Source organism: Equus przewalskii, chromosome 21 (assembly GCF_037783145.1).
Source record: "Equus przewalskii isolate Varuska chromosome 21, EquPr2, whole genome shotgun sequence".
Lineage (NCBI taxonomy): Eukaryota > Metazoa > Chordata > Mammalia > Perissodactyla > Equidae > Equus > Equus przewalskii.
In genome coordinates this window covers 8,604,991-8,622,185 of record NC_091851.1, presented here as the reverse complement: position 1 = coordinate 8,622,185, position 17,195 = coordinate 8,604,991, and the positions used below count along the sequence as shown (strand labels likewise).

The 17,195-nt window shown below is 37.6% G+C and overlaps 1 protein-coding gene across 8 annotated transcripts in view; it reads left to right on the top strand.

The window, feature by feature from the left end:
• Nucleotides 1-17,195, top strand: part of MACROD2 (mono-ADP ribosylhydrolase 2) — a 1,868,269-nt gene that overhangs the window by 1,626,095 nt on the left and 224,979 nt on the right. The gene's annotated exons all lie outside the window — the stretch shown is intronic.

Below are 17,195 nucleotides of genomic sequence, written 5' to 3'. Positions count from 1 at the left end.
TGTGTGGCCAAGTGGTCTACAGGGTCCATGAACTGACACTAGCCCCTTCTGCGAATGCACACTCTAGATAACAGTCCACAGAGTCACAAGCAATTGTAAGCTCCTGATAAGACTTCTTCAGCAGCCCTGTGAGCAAGTCTCCCCCACCTCCCAGACCCTTCCCTTTGTGCACCCCTTAGAGAAGACCTCCACAAAGATTACCAAAATCCTGCTCTTTTTGCTTTTGAATTGACCAATCTGGCCTTAGTCTAGGACCCCCAAAGCACTCTACCCATGAACCCTAATAAAGGCATGTGCCCCAGGTCTTGCTGCTGTCTCTCTGCTTACACTCTGCCTTGGCCTCCCTGTGTGGCCCCTCAAGATATGCCAGGTACTTCCCCGGGGACTTATGAGTAATACACTTCTCTATTTCAATTCCCCTGTGATCTTTTGTTGAACTGGATCACCATGAAACACCCTGGGGCTCTACTTAACTAATGTTAATTTAACAAATTCAGAACACCCTGTGAGTGGCTTTCAGCCAAGGATCAATGACATTGATTCATTCATACTCCAGCTCCCTCAACCACCAGTGGGATAACTCTGAGGCATTTTCTACACTGTCTCCTAGGATTCCCCATCAAGGCTGAATCCTAGTTACCCACAGTGGTTACCTGCCCTGCAATCCATCCTTATGGGCTCCCTTCCCTACCTCACTTTCCAGCTTCCCTACTCGTGCTTCCAAGGATCACTTCAAATAAATGATTTAAACATCAGTCTGTGCCTCCGGTTCTGTTTTGGGGGAAACTCAATTTGAGATAGATTAAGACCGATCCCCACAAAGGCACAGTATAGGTTAGCTGAAGCCAAGGGGAGTGAAAAGCCCAATAATTATGTAGAACAGGCAGTGATATAGAATTGTTGCAGGCTCTTGAACAATGGATGGGTCTGTTGTTTAAGGAAAATTATCTTAGTTTCTGTGTATAATATGCTTTGCACCCAAGGGAAGTGGGTGGCTGGGGCAGAGTCTGGAGCACAGAGAATCAAGTTTTGTCACTATTATTGTGATTATCTAGGGGGCCCAGAAAAAAAGAGTTTTGATTAGTGGGGAGGAGGTTAAAACGCAGACAAGGAATGTATCGAAGACATGTGAAGGAGAATCAGTGGGGATTGTTGTTGACTAAGTTGGTAATGGAGATGGGAAGGGGATGGAGGAAGCAAAAATAACCCTCCTGGAGAACCAGGAGTATGGCTGTGTCCTTGGCAGTTTTGGTCTATGCCTAATTTGTAGACTCTGAATACACAGAAACATTTATTGGTCTTGAGACTATCCTAAAGTCACCTTATACAATTCATCAGAATGGAACTCATTTCTCCAAAAGAACAGACCTTGTGAAACCTCTGGAGATATAGTCAGTGTTTCCTATGAGTTTATGGATTTTTCTTCAGCCCTCCAATACACATAAAATTTCTTCTCTCTCTTTTCTCTGCACTGAAATCCTCAAACATGTCTTTTCTCTTTGTGAATAAAAGGATAGGCTTTTCTTACCAACAGACTTTCTAATGAGTGATCAGAGCTACATTTTAATATGTTAAGCCAGGACCTGTTTAACAATTGGTGGCCTTCTCTCAACTTCACAGCCAGTGGCTGCCTCATTTACACTTGTTCTGTGAAGACGCTTAAATGTTCCCTGCCACATAGCAGAAGCCAGCAGAAGGGAGCTACACTTCCACTAGCTCTCACTTTGCACAGCTTTTCAAGCCACTTAACACCTTCCAAGTGTGGAAGCTAAAAGAACATTCTTAATACATGGCTTCCCTGACCATCATGGCTTCCTGGAACTTTTGTTTGTTTATTATGTGTCTATGATGATTGGTTGATTGATTGATTGATTGATTGCTAAGAAGAAAACATAGTGGTCTTAAATGCTGACAACAGAGGAAGCATTTCACAGCTGGATTCCTTTTCAAAGAGTAGAGTTCTCTGAGCTCTAAATGAAATGTTTTACCAGACAATTATCAGTGTCTTTTATTATTTGAATTTATTTTTCAGCTTATTGATAAAATATCTTGTGTGGAGGAAAGGCCATGCAGTAGGGCATGATGGAATTTTTGAACCATTTGAAAACTGCCAAGGACAATATATCATTATTTGAACTAGCCAGGTGAAGGAAAAACTCCATTAGCTTGATTCTTCCATTGCAGATGAAGTATTTTGAAAACAATAGAAAGAGATACCTAGGAAAATTCACCAAAAGACCAAAGGAATAATAACTTCCTAGAGTGACACATTTGAGCTGTTCTGCTCCACTCTAGAAATGAGCCCAAGTAAATGACTGAGCTCCAGTTGGAGGAGATCATGACATTTGCTTGGCCTTTTCTTAAGGAGAGAATATGCCAGTATTCCATCCATAGAGACGTATGCACCTATTTCCAGAGCATTTGTGATGGAAAAGGAAAATTATGTTCGTCTGAATGGGGTTTGTTCATATGTGTCTTCTACTTGGGGCTACAACTGGTTATACTGACTCCTACCAATAGCCACCCTCCAGACAAGACTAAGGTCCCAGGCATCATTGAAAGAGAAATCAGGTAAAATGAAACAATGCATCATTTCAGACAGTTAGCATCTACAAATTGACTTTTGGTTTAATTCAGTCATATTATTATTGAATTAGTCCAGTAAGTATCCATTTTGTTGTTAAAGCACTGGAAAAAACAAGGTGCAGTTAGCTTGAGAATCTTTGTGACCAAAGCAGGGCCTTCATTAGATCAATACTTTGATGACTGAAAAAGGAATAAGGCTGTGGATCATAATGTGGACCACCCTGTGAGTTTAAAGGGAGAACCATCCTCTGCATTCACTGTGGGTCACCTACTTTCTGCTTTCACACTCTCACACATATACTTCTCAATGTAAAGTATGTGAAATAAAGATATTAGGCTCACTGTCCAACACAGTAACCACTAGCCACATATGTCTGTTGAGCACAGGGAATGGCGTGAGCCCAAATTGAGGTGTGTTGTAAAACACACGGTGGATTTCAAAGACTTAATACACAGTGAAGAATGTAAATTAGCTCTTTTGTAATTTTTTACATTAATTATAGGTTCAAATGATAATATTTTGATATATTGAGTTAAAATATAAAATTAATTTTACATTTGTTTTTACTTTTTAAATGTCGCTATTAGAAAATTTAAATTGCATATTTCGCTAACATAATATTTCTATTGGACTGCTCTGGAAATAAGTAACTTAAGTGCATGGATGGATTTTTCTCTCCTTCACTATTTTGGAAACTAAAGAAAGTGGGCTTCTTACTTGTAAATCACGTGTTCATCCCTTTAATTCACCCAACAGCATCATACCTATGAATCTGTTGGAAAATGATGCCAATAAATACATCTAATTAATGAGGCCAACTACTTAGAAATGTTATTTCATAAATTAAATAGTTTTACAAATATTTTTAAATTCTATACACATGCACAAAATTATTAAAAAGATATTTACTTTCTTAGAAACTATGAAAATTCAGCATATTTCAACTTAATTAGTATGTACTTATAAAATATCATCTTTTATTACTATTTATACCAGTTTTTTGCATTAAACTTTTTTATTAAAATTTTGGAAGGAAAGGTATAATTATTATTTAACTGACTCTCCAAATGTCTAATTTAAATGATACATATTGAAAAATACAGGATCTACCCCCAAAGTAAATAATACTAATTTATAAGAGCATCTTTGCCACATTTCAATTGTGTATAATAGAAATGTGTTTTTTATCAATTAGGACGCTCATATTTCAATATCCCTACCCTAAAACATTAGCTTTGGTGGAGGAATTAGTTGATGAGAACAGATTCATTGAAAACCAATGACTTGGCACTAAAGAGAGGACAGGAAGCGATAAGGCATGTTGAGATGACATTATTGCCAACTCCATCTGGAAGTAGCCATTTCCCATAAGTTGGGAGCTATTAAAATAATAAGGCATTATCCTCAACTATGGGGATATAAAGACACATGAAGTATATGCCCTCTACTTCCAAGAAAATATAATAGAGTGGAGAGAGATAGATCATTAAGCCAGTAAGTACTATTACTCTTCTCTAGATTAATCCACCCTTTTGCTATTTAGCAGTCATTTTCTATGTAGCAGCCACAGTGACAGTGTTTTTTTAAAAAAAACTTTTTTTTTTAACTGCTCACACTGCCACCACTTAAAACCCCAGAGTGGATTTCCAGTGAACTCAGAAAAAGTCTTACCAAAGTCAGCAAGACTGCATGACCTCACGTTCTCCAACTTCACTCCATACTACTCTTCCCTTCATGCTCCGTTCTCCAGCTGGGGACTGCCTCAAAGTCTTTACCTCTGTTATCCCTTTACCTATAACTCTTTCTTAAAGTTTAAAAATAATAGAAAATAGAGGAAAGCTCATTCCTGTGGACACTTCTGAGTTGCCTTCCCTGGTCTCCCTATCTTAAGGAGCTCCCCTGAACTCATGACAGTAACCTTGTATCTCAATTTCCCTGTTTCATTTTTTAGAATGATAACAACTATCTGCAATTATCTTTTACTTTAAGTTTATTTAGTTGTCTACTATCTATCTCTTCTCACTAAAATGGAGAACAGAAGCCTTATTTTCTTTATTTGATGATCTTTTCTTCAGGCGCATAAAAGGCCCTCAATAATTAAAGGTTGACTGGCTGGCTGGCTGGCTAGATAGATAGATGGGTGGGTGGATGGCAGGTGAGAGAGTTTAATAGCATCAAGTCAGAAGGATTTCAGAGTGTTAGCAGAGGGAATAGAGGTGGCACCTAATTCAGATTAGGGGGTTAAAGAAAATTTTCCTGAAGGATATAACACCTTCGCTGGCACAAGAAGTGAGCAGGAGTTGGCCAGGCAAACAGCAAAGGGCTTTACCTTTTGGGCAGATGAACAAGGGTCTGGTGGCCAGAAAGAGGCTGTCATGCTCAGAGAACTAGAAAAAGTTCAATCAAGTTGCAGCAAGAAGTGGGATAATGTAGAGATGTGAGGACAGGTAGGTAGGAGTTGGGTGTGCCAGAGCCCACCAAATCATAAATGGTAACTCTCTAAGAAGCCTGATTTGCACTGTATTATAAACCCAAATGTCTGAATGGTCTGCAAAATAAGGCATGCTTTGGGGTCAGTCTGCTCACTCTGTCTCAACGTTTAAGCTCCTCAAGAGGCTGTGAACTGAACAAAGTCAGGGTTATCTCCCACCTTGCGAATTCTCCTTCGCATCTAACACAATGCCTTGTACAAAGCAGGCTCCTATCAAATGCCTGTTGAGGTAAATTGAGCCTTTTCTCATATTATTCTATAGACCATTATCTGAACTGATATTTGGGGCTGTCTAGATTATTCTGAGACATCATACAAAGTGCAAGAATAACTCATGCTCCATTGATCCTCCATAATAGTTACTTTGAATTAATATGGAGGATGGACATGCACAATAAATCGACATGCTCCAAAGCCTTTCACTGTGGAAAAATACCACCTTGACAATAAAGAAGATCCAGGAGAAAACTTTCAGAGATGGATAGAGTATTTATTATTTTTTTTTTCCTGGGTTGAAATAAAAAAGGGAAACCAAATAAATTTCTGGCATACTGGATCATTTTTTAAATCAGGGAGTCACCTGAAAAAGCTACATCCTTGTGGGAACCATCAATTCTGGAATGGCTTCCCATTTTCCAAAGATTAGTCTTCGTTAGATGTGATTTCAGCAAGGTATTCAAAGATATCTGTTTGAATGACTCCCTAAGTAGAAACTTAGATAACTCATTTGGTGATCAGAATTCTAGGATTGGCTAAGTAAAGATGTTTGCTTTGCTCTTGTCTCTTCAGTGTTCGAAGAACAAACAGTGCCTTGATTGCACACCGTTCCATAAATTATCTCCTGAAGTTGCATTGTTTACAACAAGCTGAAACAAAGAGCCTTGGAATTTGGTTATGATTATTATGACAGAGAAATATGAATAAAATGGAGAAGTGACATATTAACAATGATGAACAATAATGATGTTTGATAAACTTGGATGGAATATAAACACGTTCAGATTCCCCAGAAGTGTCTCAAAGCCTTTGCCTTAGATTTTATATGGTTGATTTTTTTTCACTTATTGCAGAAGGCTATACTTTTTCTAAATATGTTATTAATTTTCTATGTCTTTATTTCTGTGTGGGACATCTTCCCTTAATCATCAACATACTCAGTGAAGCACAAACTAAAGCAAATTTACAAAAAACCAACTCAAATCATAATTCAACAACTCAAAGCCATTAGACATTTCTAAAACTTTGATGTAACCACTACCTCATCTGACAACCTGTTGCCTAGAATGTTTGCTATTTCTTCATCTCACTGGTCTAAAATGATGGAATGCTCATATAAGAGGCGAAACAAGGCAGCCCTATAGAATCACATTAAGTCTGCAAGGCAATTGATTGCCTATGAGAAACCCTTGACCTAGGGAGGCACGGACTGAAAAAACTTTTGTTACTTGTCAGATGTCCACTGAATAGAATTGAATATATTATCAAATCTTGAATATTAAGACATTCTGAGCTTCAGATATGTTTTAGAAATACCAGCGTGATATGTGTGCACACAGGGAAGAAATTAAATAGCCTACATAGTTTGCAATCATATAAAACAGCTTGGTTTACATACTGTTGCTCTTCTTACAAGTTTTTGTATTTCCATATTCATATTGTTTGCGGAAATATATTTTAAAGTGATATTGCCAAGTAAGTGCAAAAGAATTTTCTCAAGAGAAAAATAACAACTAAGAAAGAGATAGGTCAATCTCTCTGCCCTGATACCACTAGTCGGGTTACCTGAGAAGGACAGAGATGGAAAAAGAAAGAGAAGAAGAGAGGAGGAGAATAAAAAGGGGAGATACAAGAAAGTAAAGTCACATCACTGCAGAAGATGTTGCCCAGGCCTCATTGCCATTCCTGAGACCTTAACATTTCATTGTGCTGTGGCCAACTTCCAGCTACCAGTATCTGCAATTCTGTGCCTGAGGGCTTTTTTTCCTTAATAGTGGAAATCTTCTCTACGGGTAGAAGGTGCCCTTGAAAACTCATCGTCAACTAATGATTCTCCAGTGGATAAATACCCCAGCTCTTCTCCTATTGGGTACCATAATTTTAAGGCATCTATTTTATGTCACTTCTCAGAGTTTTCCTGCAGCATTAGGCTCCAGTGGCCCATTGTGGGAGCTGGCTTGATAACGCACCCTTTCTTGACAGCCTTACCTCCCCCGTATCACTTCATCACTCTCTCCCTGCTTCCTGAGATCACCTCCCAAATAAACCATCCTAGGCTTAGGCTCTGCTTCTGGTGGAACTCAAACTAAGACAATTGCTATTTCTGCTCATAGCAGTTTGCCTTTGGACTCCAATCATCAGAATTATAGTAGCTTCAACATTTAAGAACTATTTCCAATTTTTGATGATGTTGCATTTACCTGGGTCATAAATTTCCCTGCTTTGCTCAATACCCTCACAGGTAAGTGTTTCATAAATATCTTCTGAATGTAGAACAACTCCAATGAATTGAAATCTTGTACCTTAGCATGGTTCTTACACACAGTCCATGGTTAGTACATGTTTTATCAGATGAAGCGTGATGATTATGCCCTTGGCAGTGAAAAGGTCTTTATCCAACTTTTAACTATATCCAGAACAATGGCAGAATGTGTAGCACTTGAAGCCATCTGGTTGAAATCCACCTGCTTACATAGGTATTTCAGAGGAGAAAGGGGCGCTAACCCATCTCAGCATCTGGGACTAATTCATCACAGAGGTGCAATTCATAAAACCAGTCACTCTGAACACCTCACTCCCTTTCATATGAGAAGGATTTGGTTTCAAGTGCTGGACGTGGAAGCTGAGTATGCGGTGACTCATTTCTTAAGAAATGTGAGTATGAGAGATGGAAGATTTTATCACTCAGACTATAGTAAAGTGAGAGTCTGCCCGAGTTGAGGTAACATGCACATAATTTATTTTATGAACACCTCGCTACAGCATCTTAAAGCTTAGAGGATAAAGAACTCAATGCGTTTCCACTTGGTTATTTGCCCCAAGCCTAAAACCTGTGGCATATTTTAAAAGAATTTTTTAATGGTAAAACAATAATTCTTTTTTTTTTAATATAGTCTAAAATGAAATGGAGCTCCAGGCCTGTATGCAACTGCTGGTGTTCATATGATATTGTAAGATGCCTCCTTTTATCTCAATCTCAGCCTCCCCTGGGTAGAAAGAAAGTGAGAGAGAATAGTCAAAAAATAGGAAGCTGTTCTACTTGAATTATGTCTTCATTTAGCATAGTAAAGTGAAATATTATGAAAGTTGTCCAGATAACTCAAAGCCTTGAAATTCTGTTACCAAAGATGTCCAGATAACTGAGGCAGGGATTCCCTTGAAAAATAATTGTCTGCATTGTCTGTTTCATGTTGAAATTATATGAGTCTGACTTTTAGACTTTTAGTCAAAATATTCGACTTTTCTTCCTTCCCTCACTCAGTCAACCTAGTGTCACTCATAAGTAGAATGAGATGCTAGAAGTTGGCAGGGTTTGTTTTTTCTACCATGTTGATTAGAAGATTTCAAAGCTTTTAAGTGTAAAGACTGTATAAATAATTAGTTAATTGGAACCTGAATACCTGAGGAGTTATTAATATGGCAAGCTAACATCGTGTAATTATTATTCATGGGAAAAGCTGTTTTCCTTTCCTAATCTTTCTCTGTCTCTCTCTCTCTATATGTTTATATATATATATATATATATATATATATATACACGTAAAACATTAGAGGAACAATAAAGATCCTATTTGGCCTGTAATACTTTGTTCATAGGCCAAAAGTTCATGGTAGGAAGATCAATGAATTGATGTATTGTAAATTATCTGGTAGATAATTCTACTTCTTGTTCCACTTAGCAGATAAAGTTTCTTGCAAGTGTTCTGTGCTCCAGAGGTGACCAGCAATGGTTTTCATCTGCTAGATCAGATCCATTGAACCACAAGATTGTGCTGGAACCAGACTTTCCCATCAATTCATTTAAACTAGATTATTGCAAATGAATTCTTCTGGCAAATGTGAAACCTCCACCTATCCACAAATGGCATAAGCTTCACACTCTCATTTTTTCTTATTTTAACAAGAAATTTTGGATTTTCATCATCTAAAAGCCATAGAAATATGCAAATTTCAGCTACTAAGCTAAACTTACTAGATGCAAATAGACTTATATAATCATAGACCTCATATCCTATCCAGAAGACCTTAATAACTCCAACACCTTCTTCCTTCTGCTCTTCTGATATTTGACAGGCAAGCTTATGTCTGATAGCATGATCTACCCCCTGATCAGTTCACTCCCAGACAGTAGGGCTTCCATTACCTCTAGTTTGTGCTAGGTATTAGTATAGTAAGTCCACAAGCAAAGAAAGCATGTGGCAGGATCCCTGTCTATACTGTACTTAATGGCCTTGCTGGAGAGAGAGGACTTTAACTTGTAAAAGACCAAGAGAGTTTTGTGAAAATAGACAGAAGCATTTAAAACTCTGATAGTGGTAAATTGATAAACTCTGCTGGTGGGAAGTTTGTCTAATGGCTTAAATGAGGTGCCACGTTTCCTGCCAGTGGGTGTTCAATACCTGCTTGTCCACTTACAGAAAAACGGTGCTCGTTACCTTATCTTATGGAGCTCATTGAGAATGGCAGCTGAGACTTTGTAAATTCCCAAGATTCTTCTCATATGTTGTGGGCTCAATGAACATTTCTCATTAAAGAACTTTTATTGGTCGGTGTTTGATTTGGTGTCGCACACTACAGCCACAAAGTCAGCTGGAGGGGGAAAACTTCAAGTATGAAATCCTCTTTTAATCGAAGCAAAGCAGACTTCTAAAAAAATTTTTGTTCTAACCAATTTATAAATCTTTTTCCTCAGTAGGAAGAACGAAAGAGAGAAGCTGTGTTTATTTGCAATGTCCTACTGTCCTTCTGCTTAAACATTCTTACTGGGTTCATTGAAAAAAAAATTAGAATCTCTGTCACAACTGATCCGCCTCCCTGAAAGCACCCAGCAAAGAGCAGATTTTGCTGTGGGAGGTTGTGAAATGTGGAACTCTCTCCCGGAACTCACGTTATTCAGATTCAAATAGTTTGCAATGAATCCACACTCTGTGATGCCCAAGCTAAAAACCCAGAGCTTCTTTTGATACCCTAGCCTTCACCATGACCTGTGTCTAATCAAGTTCTGTTAATTCTTCCTCCCTAAGGCCTCTGCAATCTGTGTTCTCTCCATCCCCACAGCCAATATCTTAGGTTAGGCCACCATCATATCTTTTGAATCACTGCCACATCTTCCTAATTAATCTCTCAGCCTGTATTCTTGCCACCACCATCCCTTCCATCTCGTCCCATAAAGTCCCAATGGTGTTTTAAGAAGTGCAATTCTCATTGGGCTGTTTCTTTCCTAAAGATCCCCATCGGTCTCAGAATAAAGCTTCAGAGGATCCTTGCTGTAGGTTGGCCTGGCCCTGCTCGTCTCTCCTGTGATACTGCTCATCATTTTATGCCTTGCTTGCTAATTAACTGCTGAACTACTTGTCTTTCCCAAAAGAGCTATGCTTTCTTTGTCTTCAAGGATTTTTCACACAGGGGTCTCCTCTAACCTTTCCCTTCTTTCCTTAACGAAGTTCTGCTCCTCTCTCAGGACTCAGTTTGTATGTTTTTGTCCCATACTCTGGTGGCTTTTTCTGGCCCACCAAGAGTGGCTTTAGTATCCCACTGATATCCTACTGGAGGAAGTGCGCTATGCTAATAGACTCTGCCACAGCCATGACCATGCTCCAATGAAAGCAACTGCTAACTTATTTGTTTCTCCCACTGAGAAGTCAGAAACTATGGCTCTTTTCAGTTATATACTCTCTGCACCTGACACTCTGTGTCTGTTCAGCAAATATTTGCCAGATGAATGAAGTCAAAGGTCATATAACTAGTAATTAGAGGAGCAGGAATTCAAAAACCAGCTCTTTGGACTTTAAGCACAGTACTGTGCTATCCATACCATGTTCCAATGTCTTCAGAGGAGGCAGACCTCGTGCTTCATGCAGCTAAGGCTACAGTACCTCCACCGACCTCCCCTCGCCCCCTTCCAGTTTTCGGTATGTTAGTCGGAATATTTTAAGAAGATAAGATGTCCAACTAAAGCCCAGTTGAATGATTTATACTAAATCTTTACCTATTCTCCATGGCCTGTTAGAACGGAGGATAAGCCCTTAAAAAAATCGGCTTTGACATGTGTATAATTAAATGTATTCACTGCTATCATTCTCCCCCAAAATTCTGCTAGCAAGACCTCCCTGTGAGGATGGCTTTTTAAATTTTTTTATCGTGCTTTCTTTCTGTCCATTGTCTCTATTTCTCCTTAAGAAGTCGTCTGAGCTTTTGTAATGTATATTTGGTATTTCACATTCATGTTATACCAGCATAGGAAAAAAAATCCCTCAATTTAGACTTCAGAGCCCAAAACTGAATGCATTGTGCTCAGTATTGAGACCAGGCACTGACTGCTCATCTTACACAATGGAACACCTTTCTGAGAAGCTTGCCACCATCTTAAATAGACCAACTGTCATGCATCTTGTGCTACGAAATCATATGTTTTTGCAATGGCTAACTTGCTCTTGCTAATTCAGTTAAAATGAATCCAATGATGAAGAGTTAAATGCTGTTATTTATTCATACATGTATGTTAACATCTATATTAATATATAATTTGTTTAATTTGTGTATTAATACATAAATATATGCATTGTTTATATATAAATTTATTATATACATTTATATAAAAATTCAGTAAAAATGATGAAAAATTATCACTGCAAAGTTTTGGTATTTATAGAAAATACATTTTGCATTCATTATTAAATAGCAAAATATAAAACCTTAAAAGCATATATTGGCTTTTACTTTGCTTTACCTGAAGCAAGGTGGTACGGAAGGCTTCGTGACTGCCCACTGTCCAAATTAGGAGCCATGTCTCAGCGGGTTTGGCAGTCTACTGTCTGCTCTGAACATTGGATATGTTGGAACAACTATGTGGACAAGTAGCTTCTCTCATAAAAACTACAGTTTTAGATCTCATGATGTACATTATGGAAGTAAATGTATATTGCACTGGACTGTTGCCCATATATAAGCCAAAACAATAAGGTGGTCCACTTGTAGAATTGCTGACATTTAGAAGGAGAAAGTGCCTTGGAAAATATCTAGTTCAACCGATGCTTTTGCTGGAGGGGAAATTTGAGATACAATGGGGATTGTTGCAGAGTTGGAGCTTAACACCAAGCCTCCCACCTTCTTAAACAGAACTATTTATATTATACTATGCGTTTCCTACTATATATATTTTTCAGTTTTATAAATGAATTATAGCCTGCACTGTATAAATTGCACGCCTCTTTAGTGTGCAGCTTGATGGATTTTTGCAAAATAAATATACCCTGTACCCAACACCTACATTAAGAAAATGAGTATCACAAACACTCCAAAAACCTCTCTCACGGTGCCTCCCAGTATAACCACTCCTCTTGTCCCATTCTTCAATTTCTATCCGCATAGATTTGTTTTGCCTGCTCATATAGATGGAATCATATAGTATTTGTTTTTTACGTCTGGCTTATTTTTCGGAGCATGATGTTCTCTTTTGTTTTGTGCTTTTGCTTTTTGTTGAGATGCTTCTGTGTTGTTGCATGTATCAATACTTGCTTCCTTTTCATTGTTGAGCAGTATTCCATTGTATGGATATGGCACGATTTTTCCCCCCAATTTTCTTTTTGAGTTGTTTCCAGTTGAGCCAACTATTAATAATAATGCTTCTCAGAATATTATTGTACATGTATTTTGGTGCAAATAAGTATTTATTTCAGTTGAGTATATATCGAGTGGAATTATTGGATCCTAGGGAATATGTATTTTCAGCTTTAGTATACATTGCCGAAAACCTTTTCCGAAGTGACTGCACCATGAACAGAGTATGAGAGTTCAGTTTGATCCACATCCTTCCAAACTGTTACTATCTGATATTAAAATTACCATGTTTAGCCATTTTGGTGCAGGAGTAGTGGTATCTCATTGTGGTTTTAATTTGCATTTCACTGAGCATCTCTTCATACGGTTATTGGCCATTTGAATATCTTCTTTGGTGAAGTGTGTGTTCCATTCTTTTGATCATTTTTCAAAAAAAATGATTATCTAGGGGCTGGCCCCGTGGCCGAGTGGTTAAGTTCGCGAGCTCTGCTGCAGGAGGCCTAGTGTTTCATTGGTTCGAATCCTGGGCGTGGACACGGCACTGCTCGTCAAACCACGCTGAGGCAGCGTCCCACATGCCACAACTAGAAGGACCCACAACTAAAATATATACAACTACGTACCGGGGGGCTTTGGGGAGAAAAAGGAAAAAATAAAATCTTAAAGAAAAAAAATGATTATCTATCTTTTTCATGTTAACTTGAGGGAGTTCTTTATACATTCTGAACACAAATCCTTTGTGATGTTGCAAATATCTTCTCCCCGTGGTTTGTCTGTTTATTCTCTTAATAATGTCTTTTAATGAACAAAAGTTCTTAATTTTAATGAAATTCAATTTTTCTCCTTTGTGGTTACTTTTGCCTATATTCCCTTAAAGCATATTTACTGATCTTCATATCATTAAGTTGTATGTATTATAATGTTTGTATAAACAAAATAATTTATATTTTAAAATAAAAATATCTCCTCATTTATTCTATTATTAAGAAGTAGTTTCTAAATATCCAGCAATTTTCCTCCTTTATTCTATTAGTACCATATCTCCTATGGCATCTTACAAATTCTTTGGTTGTAATTAGTATCTATATTCGATGTTTACTGCAGAATTATTATTTTAAAGTTTAGTTTTAAAGATAAGAAAATGTATTATGTGCTAATAATAGGTTTCTTACCCTGACACCAGCATGATACATTAAATAAATATGCATTAAATAAAATCCAGACCCCCCTATTTGAAAATACTAATTCACAGTTTTCTTACTGAAATGAATTGTACATACTTATGTGCGTACATACGAAGAGTGTGACAATTGCATTATTTTAGAACACTGCATTTTCCAATGTGATATCAGGACTTGAGCTGTACAACATTTGATAGAGCATTTGGTCATAGGCATTGGAAGGCACAGGAAGCACACTGAAAGTCTGTCGAATAATTATTGGATGATTGCTTTGTCACTTTTATTCAAGAAGCATTGAGAAAATGAATAGCCTCATTAATCACCAAAAACATCAGAATGCTCTTTAAGGATCAGGAAATTGGGAATAGGTAGGTGAAGTCAACTGGCCAAGATCATGATACAAATTAAATCAAGGTCCAGCCAGGGAAAATAATCCAGCCTGAATCCCAGGGTCTGACCGTGCATCTTTATGGCATACACACACGAGACAACAGATTTAAAATTTGCTGAGTATGTTTTGCTAATAATGTATTAGTATGTATTAACTACAATAATATTCTCTAAGCCAAATGATGTGTGATATATTCTAAACTTCCATTTGAATAATTGGATTTTCCTTTATTTCTTTCATAGATAATTTATGGAAAAGTTATGGTTAAATATACCATGTTTGAAGTCATAACTAAACTTACATTTATTAACAAGAATTTATAATATATGGGAATGGAACTGAAAGTTACTTTACAATTATTGTTTTTAGTACACATTTATAACACTAGAAGAATTGGTTGAAAAGTAGAAAATGTAACTTCTTACTTTTGCATAAGAAAATAAATCTTAACATTATCGAATATATAACATTATGGATAAATTTAGGTTTGCCAAATTGATTCCCATTTGGTGTTTACATGGTTAGATAGACCAGTCATGTTTTTCATGTACATTTTTTAAACTACCCATCAATATTCCACAGTATGTTCAGTCTGGCCTCTTGGAGGGGAGGAGAAAAGGAGCTTTTAGAGATGAGGAGAGGGCTATAAAGCAGGAAAGATTGCAGAAGACACAGTAGATGGCAGAGGGAGCGGAGGAATATCTACTCTAGCAACAACTTACATGCTGAATTATACTAATTTCTCTGTGCTCTGTGATGCTCATTAAACAGGATTCCCTCAGTGCTCCTATAGGTCATGAACCAGCCAGCATGTTAGTTTCCACTATTACACCTTCAAATAAACTGCTGAGTTAAAATCTATTGTAGTAAGAATGGCTTATGGCCCACAGAAAATAGCTTTTCTCCTAAATATATTTGCAAATGCCTCATAAATGTTTGCTTGGGTGTTTTATTTAGAAACAACGTGGATAAATATTTGAAAGAGTATTGCTAATGACAAAGCAAAAGTGTACTATAAAATATCTCTAATGACTGCTTTAAAATCTGCACTCTGCAAATAGAGCTGACTAAAGAGAGAGAGGAAAATATAAGATAACAGCAAGCGAGCTGTTCTTGCGGGGGAGGGTGCGAGTGTGTGTATGTGTATCGATGTCTACATGAAGCAAATCATATTCGCAAAATAAAACTCTTATCTACTGAATAGAGAAGAGCTTCATTCAAAAGACGCATTTGCCAGGAAAATCTGGAGTTGTAATTTAGGTTTTATAGTCCGAGAATGACTAGACTGCTTTTAAAAGCACTACTTCTCCAATGTTTTTATTTCGTTCTTTGATCAAATATGTCAGCCAAGGAAGAAAATGGTCATTTATTTCTTTTGAAAGAAGGGGAAAAAAAGAGATTTATGTTAAATAGCAGTAATTGCAATGTTCATAAAAGTTTCCAAGTATTTATCAACATGCCTGGTTTGCAACTGCAATTTACCTAGTCGGATTTGTGTCTTCAGTAACACTGCAGCTTCCATACTGAGGTGGTAGAGTTATTCCAAGCTATGGGCCCCTGGTCAAATGTACATATGGCTATGTAATTGTCAGAAAATGTCCTGTGTCAGATGGGGCCATGGCTTATAGCGAAAACAATCCTGTTAGTGCTTCTGCAGCATATGAGGAGACAGCTCTACTTTATTAGTGAAATTACACTGGCCGTGGATGACTGGCTGTCTTGATCATTTGCAGGCCAATTGTGAAGCCATTGATGGGGTCACTGGGCAACCCAATCCAATTCAGTCATTAAGACAACTGGAGTAACCAGACTGTAAAATGGTTGGTCTGGTTATTTCTTAATGGTGTAATTGGATCAACCAGAGAGATCCAATTAATTGCTGAGGAATTGGTGGCTGTGTTGGGCTCACTGATGAGCTCGGCTGTCAGTGATACACTTGAATTGACTGTACAGCTTCCTGATCAATTGTACAATTTGCAATTACCAAGCCAGGAATGGGTAGAATTGATTTAATTTCAATGATTTCATTGAACCCATAGATGTACCACATATTTAAATGTGTGTGTGTGTGTGTTTGTTGTTTTCTCAATTGTAATACATTTGTGAGACATCAATGATGTATAATGCTGTTTTAGGATATGCTATTTTACTTTGCTTGAGCAAATTTCATTGGAAAACCCTACAGACTGTTATAGAGATCTGTGGAGCAGTTTTTTACTTCCTAGGATGGGAGGGGAAAATGCAAGCTTGAATGGAAATTGTGATTTTTTGAAGGGGGAAGAGAAAAGCATCTTTCCTTCACCCTTCCATGCCCAATCTGAGAAAGCCCTCTCCACTGTTACTGCAACCTACTCCTGACATGGTAATGTCAGATTTCCTTCTGTTTTGCTGAGTTGCCTATAAAAAGAGCTTGGTGCCAGTGTGGCATGGCATGAGGAAATAAATAATTGCTATGATACTTTAGTGGGAAAATATGGAGCCACTCTCCCCAACCCATCAGGAGAAGCTGCCCAAGGCAACTTCCCTTTAAAGAATTAGCTACTCACACAAGCTCTTCTTGGCCAGGACTGCTGTGTGGACTCGATTCTCTATATCCACCACCCAACTGTGCCTGGAATAGATATCCAATAAATGTTTGTTTGTTGAATAAGTGAAGGAATGTATCCTTAAAAGAAACTTCTCTCTGAATGGTTGATGCCAAGTAGGTATGAAGAAGAGGTAACTGTTTGCATTTTTCTTATTTTAAGAGAAGAATAAATTTATGACTTG